This window comes from Danio rerio, chromosome 5, assembly GCF_052040795.2.
Source record: "Danio rerio strain M-AB ecotype USA chromosome 5, GRCz13ab, whole genome shotgun sequence".
Classification (NCBI taxonomy): domain Eukaryota; kingdom Metazoa; phylum Chordata; class Actinopteri; order Cypriniformes; family Danionidae; genus Danio; species Danio rerio.
The window spans coordinates 16,358,293-16,368,118 of record NC_141025.1 but is presented as its reverse complement, the minus strand read 5'-3'; the positions used below and the strand labels follow the sequence as shown (position 1 = coordinate 16,368,118).

The following is a 9,826-nucleotide window of genomic DNA, read 5'->3' as shown; positions in this document are numbered from 1 at the left end:
ATGTAGTATGAACCGCTTGTGCGCAATTATGACATAAGGGAAAGAAGAAATGGGAAGGGGGAGAGAGAGAAAGAGAGAGTACTCTGTCCGCGTATTGTTCTTATTATCATTCAAGGAACAAGAAGAATTTCTGAAGTTAATAAGGCTAAACACTTCTCAATCATGAAACCTTATAACGTTCAGGTAAGCGTACGGAATGTCATTTTGAAATGACTTATGAGAAAAGACATGCTCATCTATATTTTAGTGTCGCTATTTACGTCTGTTGAATGAATGACACAGAACGAGTTTCATTTTCATCTCACAGACTGCTTTGGCTACGGTTTTCTTGCCCATTCACAAACACCGAATGTTTGTTTTTAATCATTATTGACATTGTTTCTGACGAACAAAGTGGAATCAACTGTAAGTGAATTATATTTAATATTATTTTGGAAAAATATAAATATTAACTGTAGTAAAATAATTACTGTATTCAGTATTCTGACAGCCTCTCAATTGTATTGCGTAATCTACTACTACTGCTGCTGCTAGTACTACTACTAGTCTAGGTTCCTTCAACTATTACTACTTTACGAATGTAATAATATAATAATAATATAGTCTAAAATATGATATAGAGAATTGTATAATAATAATAATAATAATATTAATAATAATTCGTTTAAGAAATGCAACAACAATGAACAACATTTTACATTGATTGTAAATAACAAAGCAACAACAAAGCTATTTAAAATAAAATATAAAAGCTAACAACACTTATTTAGGGATCTGTTATCGATTTACATATTTAACTAATAACAGGTGTTATTAAATGGTTTGATGGTTTGATGAATTAGCAAGAAAACCAATCCAACCTCTGCTTGTTCAATCTAACTACACATAAATTGAATACTATATTATATTGACTGGACAGGTGAAATAATTTACGGTAAACCATCTATCTAATTATCATTTGACTGTGTTATAATCAATTTTCTGATAGCTACTGTCATTTCTATTGTGTCTAGGGGAGTTGTTCCTCATCCAACCGGCAGATGGCGGCGTTGAGTTTAAAAAGCGGTTTGACTCGCGAGATCGTTTATCAGCGCTGTTACCTTGTAGCAGGTACGATGGGTTTTTAAAAGCGTCAGATGCTTGTCAGCTCTTTGTCAGTCGCGCGGGGTTTATTGCGACATCCACGCTGGATACCATAAAATGAACTGCATGGGCGATTTATAATCACACAGACGGTCGAGATAGTCATGACGTCTGTCGAAAATAAACAAGTTGATGCGTTTTCAGGTGCAGGAGCACCAAGACGCCGATTGCAATGAGTTTGGAAGTTTATTTCCTTCGACATCCCACCTTACAAGGGCTACAGGAGAAATAAAGTGGATCTGTACTGTTCCTTATTGAGGATAGCGCTCATTCGTCTGAAGAAGACATTTGCTTATAACTGGACTTCTATGGAGTTGGACCTGGATTAAAGATAAAGCTTTGCTTGTCTGGGTAAGGTCGTTTTTTTTTGGCATACAGATTTATTATGGCCTCGTTAGACTGTCTGTTTTGTCTTTCAGGGCATGTTTTATTTGTGTTACGCTCCGTCGTCTGTTAAAAGCGTCTTTATCGTATCTGGTGTCACTATTTGCGTCTCCATAGATTCCCTCTGCGCTCGATTGATTTTCCCTTGCTGAACCTTTACGCCTGTTTCACACCGCAAGCGTCAGCGGCGCGTGAGCAGAGCGTGAGCAGCGCGTATGTCGAGCAGTAGCAGCACGCAGGCGTTTGCCTTTCACACCAGCTGCGTCTGCAGCGCGCAGCTCTTCGGCAGCTGCTGCTGAGATCAACCTATCTCTGTCTATTCTATCTAGTTACCCCTCTATATACAAATACACTTTTTAAACTTTTCATCTGTACCAAGGCCCCTCCTATGCTGTTTCATTAACCTGCAAATGTTTATTTAACAAATTTTATAGATCAAATAGTACTGTATGCTTCTAAAGCTAACTTATATGAGAATTGTCTACAGTCAGAAGACAATCGCCTGTGATATCATGTCATTTGTTTTTTGATTATCAGGTTGCTGTAGACCTAGTTATAATCATATTTATACAATATAGTTATAATGATATTTATACATGATCAAACTAGTGTTAATTTCTCCGCTTCAGTGATGTCCAGCGGCAGAATAACAGCTCGTTAATTCATGCTCGTGCAGATGATGAGACGGACAAAAGTAATTAATGCATGTCATTCTTTTACTTATTTTCGTGTTGTCAGATTCACAGTGCAAACAGCTCCCGGTAGGAATAACTCGAGTGAACATAAAACAAAGCCGATTAAAACTTTCTTCCTCTGCTTAGCTGCACAGAACACAGCGAGCTCACATCATCCAGCATGCGTGTCGCACTACACTACCCACAATACACTTCGCTATGGACTACAAATCCCGTAAATATTCTATTTCCCCTCTCCTACAACACTAGTGTGCAACTTAAGCAAAACTGATAGTAAAATTGTTTTACATTCGGTTTTGTAGTTTGGGCCTAAATAAATGTTTGTTGCCGTTTTTAATCGTTTTAAGTTCATTTGAATGACTATATATAAACCATTTGACATTATTAACGCATTTATTGGGTAAAATTGCTACTTTTTACTGTCATTCAATGTGTTTTGGTCATTATCAATGCACTGTCACTTTAATTGAGCGTGAGCAGCGCGTCAAAAATAGACCCAGCGCCGAAACTATCGCTGCACTGCTGCTTCGGCGACGCTCACGCCTCGCTCTGACGCGCTGCTGCTGCGTGCGGTATGAAAGCTCTAATCTGTTAACATGGACGCCGAAAACACACGCGCTGCTCACGCTCTGCTCACGCGCCGCTGACGCTTGCGGTGTGAAACAGGCGTTAGACTTCACGAAGTAGAATATTTACTACAACTGCTCAAATGATACTCGTGTTTGTCTAAACCTCTTGACTAAACAGAGGACATCCAATAATTTTGGTTTTAGGGCTTATGTTTGCATTTGTTTTATGATCTAATGCAGTTTTTTGCTTGTGAGCTGTAAAGACAGTACATTCATAATTCTTAAGTTGGTAATTGACTTCCTTGTAATACAAGTATACCTTGTAATACTCAGTTTGAACTAACACACACACACACACACACACACACACACACACACACCACACCACACACACACACACACATATTGAGGTGAAGTTGGTTTTATATTCACACATTCTGACTCTCTCCTTAATATAATTTCAGAAAGGTATTGTTTGCAAACGCTAAATAGGGAAATCATATTAGCAGCCAATGACTATCAGTTTACAACGTTTACAGTCAAATAAATGGTGCTAATGTTGTTTTGAAGTCATATTTACATGTGATTTCAGTCAAATATCCATGTATCATGGTAAACAATATAGGGAGCGTGTGACAAGTTGTCACTGAATGAATGTGCAAACATAAAACCAACTTTACCTCAATCACACACCCATAAATCCACATATATTACATGCATACTTAGAAGAATAGAGAAATACAGACTAATGTAACACCTCAGCATGCTAAAAAGTAAGTTTAATTGTTTTTTAATTAGGATTTAATTTAATTTGGAAGTTTTGACTTTATAAAGGGTGACACGGTGGCTCAGTGCACTTGCTTGTTTGAGTCCTGGCTGGGTCAGATTGAAGTGAAGTTGTTTTTATATTCACACATTCGGACTTTCTTCTTAATAATATAATTTTAGAAAAGTATTCTTTCAACTCTAAATAGTGAAATCATATCAGGAGCCTGCGACTATCAAAGTACAACAATGTTTACAGTCAATTAAATAGTGCTAATGTTGTTTTGAAGTCATATTTACATGTGATTTCCGTCAAATATTAAAAGTATCATGGTAGACAATATTGGGAGTGTGTTGTCACTGAACGAATGTGCGAATAAAAAACAACTTTACCTCAGTCACACACGCATACATCCACATATACTTGGAAGAATAGTGAAATACAGACAAATGTAACATCTCAGCACTCTATAAAGAGAATTTAATGTTTTTTTTATTTAGATTTTAATTTAATTTGACAGTTTTGACTTTATCAATGGCACCACGGTGGCTCAGTGGTTAGCACTGTCGCCTCACAGCAAGGAAGTTGCTGGTTTGAGTCCAAGCTGGGTCAGTTGGTATTTCTGTGAGGAGTTTGCACGTCCAAAGACAAGCAATAGGTGAATTGTGTGTGTAGTGTATGTGTGTGAATGAGTGTGTAGGGATGTTTCCCAGTACTGTCTGGGCATCTGCTGTGTAAAACCTATGCTGGATAAGTTGGCGGTACATTCCGCTGTGGTGACCCTTGATGAATAAAGGTACTAAGCCAAAGAAAATGATTGAATGACTATCAATTGTTATAATAAAACATGTTTTTGTAATATGCAGTGAAGTTAGATGAGGATTGGAATTGCCAACACAATATGTAGACTTGTTTACACAACACACTGAAAAAGATTTTCAAAGATGATTCCTTGAATTTACTTAATTTTTTATGTTAAGTGTTGTAAACAATTTATTTGGGCTGGATTTAAACACACAAATTAAGTTGAACATTATTAAACTTAATTTGTTTGTTTAAATTCAACACAAATAAATTGTTTGCAACAGTTCTGCATGCAACACTTTTTTCAGTACGTTCCAATATATGAGTATGTCTGTGTAAATGAATGTACAAACATTTAAATGTACATTTTTCTCATGGAAATGTTGCAACTAATGGAAACAAGTACAGATTACAGTGAAATTCTGAGGGCAAACGTAAAATCTCAGCATTGAAAAAGGAGATACTTGTATAAAAAGACAACATTTTAAGTTAACATCTATCCTGAAAATGTTCACGATACATAATCTTGTTTTTTTCCTTATTGTATCCTCACATGCTCCTATTTTTACCCATATATGATTGTTTTGCTCTGAAATAAGAGGATACAAGTTGCTTTGCATACTGAGTCGAGATGTCATGCACTTTATTTCCGTGTGTGTGAATAGTGTCTAACTGAACTTCAGTATGTGCGCACGCGGCTGTTCATTCAGGAAGTCCGACAGACAGACGATCATGGGCCATCAAAGCGTTTAAAATACCCCATCTCCGACTGGAATAAATGTTTTTAGGACGGTGAATTTTGAGCTGTCGGTCACCCTACAGAAAAGAGGTCAGTAGCTATTTTTTACTACATTGCCATATGGGTCTCGTGGATAAAACTGTCAATGTTCTGCGTGACATACATCCATCATGCACACTAATCTCAAAGTCATGCAAACAAAAGTTATTAAATACAACCCAGAGGTATTGAACGCGGAGATCCTTATGTCTTATGGGACTTTAATTATTTTATCCTACACCTGCTGGCGTTTGGAAAAGCTAGTCATTCGCTAACCTAACTGTTCTCACTAATCTACCACCCATACTTTCACTTCCTCTATTCATCGCGAATCCTCAGTGCGTTAATAGTCGTTTCATATTAATGCAGGTTGACTTATCAGAAGGACGAACGCGTGAGATGAGTGATTCGTTTACTATGGAAGTAGCTGCGTAAAGACGCGCTTTGCTTTAGTAACGTAAAGCGCGGTTAATTTGTCATATTTTGGAGAAGTGAGAGCTTATGTCAGAGCCGTTTATGGGTGTCCGTGGCTCTTTTCCCCTGGTCTCAATTGAGTCTCTATTTTAAGCTGCTCGTCTCCCGCACACATGCAGCGTTTATTCAGTCAGACTGAAACCATCATCAAGTTTATGCCCATGATGAGGAGCGCAGGATAGAGCTCTCGCCATGAGAATGAAGGTACCCTTTTCTTCCGTTTTTGGTGCTGTCGTTGTTGTCCATGAACTAGCAGTGATGTCAGCTGGTGCGGTTTGTACTGGAATTTTCAATCGTTATGTCTTATTATAAAAGTAGCCTGATAGGTAAATTGTATTGTGTCAGTGGTGGATTGTTTAAAGCTGGTTCCATTGTAAATGAACAATTCAGTGTCTGAACGAATCGCTTTTTTGAATCGAATCTTTTCAAAGATTCATCTCAAATTGGTCTTGTCAGAAACTCATTGACTTCTTTCAACTGTTATTAGTTCAATTCCTTTAGGGGTCTATATGCTATTTGGGGGTATTAACCAAGACCATGCCTCTGATACATCGTCTTTTGATATTAATAAATCATATGTTGGCAAAACCTTTTTTACTATACCAAGAGTAATAATAAGGCTAACCGTACCCCTTTCCATGAGAAATCACCACTGTACCATTATATTCAATCTTACTGGATGTCTTTATTTAAGGATCAACTGATTTGCTGGGGGGAAAAGTGTGGCTGTTACCACAGGAATATCATGTTAGAAATAAAATTAAAGAAATATCCTATAAACCTATACTATAACTATAGTATAAACTATAAATTATAACTATTCAGCAAAACATTATATACAAAAATGTAAAAGTGGGATTGATGTAAATTGTATTTTGTAATGAATATAAAGAGACTGCTTTACACTTTTGGCATTGCGCATACTCGGTCAACTTATGGAGTGAGGTGCAAAAATTTATTAGTAACAAATTACAGTGTTCTAAACCACTGTCATTGTTGTGGGAAAATGTACTTTTTGGCTTTTCTATGTACCCTAATCAAGAGGAAAATTGTTTTTATTTAATTTAATAATTTTGCTAACAAAATTTTACATTCATAAATGTAAATTTGCCAATAAGAAACCAAATTTTAAGGTGTTGATGACTGAATTATGCTTGTATATTAGTAGTATCAGAGACTCTCTAAATAAGAAAGCCCTACGCACTTTAAAACTTTGTGAACTCTACGATGTATTTATTTGATTATTACATGTGTACATTTTGTATTTGATTTTTGCTTAATCCATGGCATGTATATTTTTTTGTACTGTTATAATAATAAAAAAAAACTCACTGACTTCTTAAATGGAGAACCCTTTCTTTCATACGTTTTCAGTTTCGTATTCCGGTTATAATGGCAGCTGTTCATCTTGTCATCAGGTCATCCAGGATGTAGGTAACTTCTATTCTGATGTTGATGAACATTAAAGGAGATTTATAGCTGACGCCATGTTCCTTTGTGATTTATTTTACTCAAGGCACAATGAGAGACAAGCATAACACTAATGTAAATGAATACAACAGGGCTCTATAGTGTGACCAGTTTTGTTGTGAATGAAAGTTACTCTTTGTGGCAGTTAACCAGAGCTCTTTAATACAGTTTAATAAAACCACAGTGTAAATGTGTTCACACTTGCATTATGATGCAGCAAAATGTGTATTAACATTAAGAACAATAATGTTCTGTTAATGTTGCTGTCCGTTCTAGTCAGCCAAAAGATATAAAAAATTGTCTTTTTGTCTTTTTGTCTTTTTTTTCCGGCTTGTTGTGTTATGAAAAAATCCATCAAAAGAAGATTGCAGATTGACTTAATGAATATAACCTTCTCCCAATGGTTTGATGAATGCGCAAACATTATGTAATTACTTTAGAAATTAAATAATTTTGTGCATTCATTTTTCCTGGCCTATGATATTTTGCCAAAACATTCCTTCATATGTGTGTAATATACCTAAATCTAATTTCCCTTTATCTAGTTTGTAATTTGTTACTACTGGCCTGGGGTGCGTTTCTGAAAACCATCGTTAGCCAACTCAGTTCGCAAGTTCCATCGTTACAAACATAAGTTGTTGATTTGGCATTTCCCAAATCCATTGTTTCAACAAACATTCACAAACTGCATCGCAAACTTGTGCACTTGCAACTACATTTCTGGAGCTGTAGTTAGAAACATAGTTCCTGGTTGTTTTGTCTTCCCAGTTATCCCCCTAAGCTCTATTTGTTTAGAACATTCTAACATTTAAACTTGGAATTATTAAAAAAATGCAATAAAGTAATTTCTCTTTGGTGTAATTTGCTTTCAAAGTATTTTTATAGTTTACAATTGCCATTTACAATTTTCGCAGTACACTTTGAAAACATTGATTTCATTTTAAACACAGCCGTGTCTTCATTTCCTAATAAGTAGCTTTTATTTATTTATGTATTTATTTATTTATTTATTTATTTATTTATTTATTTATTTATTTATTTATTTATTTATTTATATATGATATTAGAATACATGTTAGCTTTTGTAAGTGGCTTTATGTTTTAATATAGAATATGTAATGTTCTCAATAATATTTGTAAAGGATACATAGGCTCTGTGTGTGCCATTTATATATATTTTAATTAATATGGAAAGCGAGTCATGTTTTTAACAAAATTAATATTGGATTTTTTTTTGCAATGAGTGCGTGTAAAAAAACAATATAATTTTGAAATTATGGGTTTCTTCTCTAAAGTTGTTACTGCAACTCCACCCTGTTTAGATCATCTTTATGGGTGTTTTACGTTATAAGCAACGTGGTTAAAGTGATGGCTCTGCGACAGAGAAACTATGGGATTTGGGAAACACTCGTCACTACATCGTTCTTTTCCCCAAACGATACATCATACCATGATAGTTCAGCCGCGAGTTACGCTGTTTGAGAAACGCACCCCAGATTGACTTACTACAGATAATATTTTCCCAATGCCTTCCTTAAAATGTATACACAATACTTGCATTAAACCAAAAATGTTTTTTTATGGTCATATCTGCTATTATGTGGAAAAATAAGGTGGAAAGCTCTGTTCAGGACTCACTCAAATGTCATTAGCTGACATTAGATAATTATATCAATAATTTAAAATGCTGTACATTACAGTTATGTGCAACTGATATTAAATGTATATTTATTTTTTTACCTTTTGAGTAAGCTTCAGTTAAACTTTAATGCATGTCCATGGTTTAAGCAGCATGATCAGATGAAAAGTGTTTTAGAAAATACAGGCATGTGTAATTCATGATTGCAGGAGACCTGTAATCAGAATTTGGCAAGGTTTCTGCAGTAGAAACAGATTTCAAAGTGTGAATTTTAGAAAATGTGAGCATTATCATTCTTTAGTAAACCAAAAAAAGATGACTTTGTGATGGCATGCACAACACATACGTTTAAATCTGTAAGCATGCGTGAGTACTTGACACCAGAACTGGGCTACAGGACCATGTGTGCACACATTTTTCTTTACAAAGTATCATCGTGATCTACTGGTCTTGCATGCATAGGGATTTTAGTCATATTTACAGATCATTTTATCTACCTTATCTTCAATTTTATAGTAAATCATTGTCATGTAATCCGTACGCTTACAAACAGCTCAATGATATCCAAGAATTCACATAGTCTGACTTAGTAACTTTGCAGTTATCTGAAAAGTTGATATATGAGCTATCAGTGTTCTCTCTTACTTTGAGTAAATTCAGGATTCCAGAAGCTGCATCGATAGTAGGAGGCCTGTAAACTGTCTCTGTTCAGATGCTGATGTGTGTGCACTGTAAAACCAATTAGTTAAGGTAACTCAAACCGTTTGTGGAAACCGATTGCAACAAACCATTAAAGTTTACAAACTAATCCTAAAGAGCACTGTCAACTTAATCCATTTGAGTAAGCGAAGCAATTTGAGCTCAGTAAAACCCAATAAATAAAGAGAACTCAACCCATCTGGGTACTGTAAAACCCAATAAGTTAAGGCAACTCGAACTGTTTGAGGAAACCGATTGCTACAAACCATTTGAGTAACTAATCTATATAAGTACTGTGAACTTAGCCCATTTAAGTTGGAGTAATGAGGTGTTAATGAACTCATTACCTTCAACTTTGAGTTCAAAACTCTTTTCAAATGAGTAGAATTAACTTTCTGTAAGTTT

At 35.4% G+C, this 9,826-nt stretch overlaps 1 protein-coding gene across 14 annotated transcripts in view; it reads left to right on the top strand.

Annotated features, from left to right (window-relative positions):
- Positions 1–33: 33 nt before the first annotated feature.
- Positions 34–9,826, top strand: part of taok3a (TAO kinase 3a) — a 135,523-nt gene continuing 125,730 nt past the window's right edge. For 4 of the 14 annotated variants that reach the window (XR_015491028.1, XR_015491025.1, XM_087253303.1 and 1 more), the window contains exon 1: positions 1,087–1,494. The gene's annotated coding sequence lies outside the window, so the exon portion shown is untranslated. Of the gene's footprint in view, positions 184–1,086; positions 1,495–5,024; positions 5,191–5,405; positions 5,818–9,826 lie in introns of those variants that run through there. The other 10 variants (XR_015491027.1, XR_015491024.1, XM_087253302.1 and 7 more) reach the window with 3 other exon arrangements.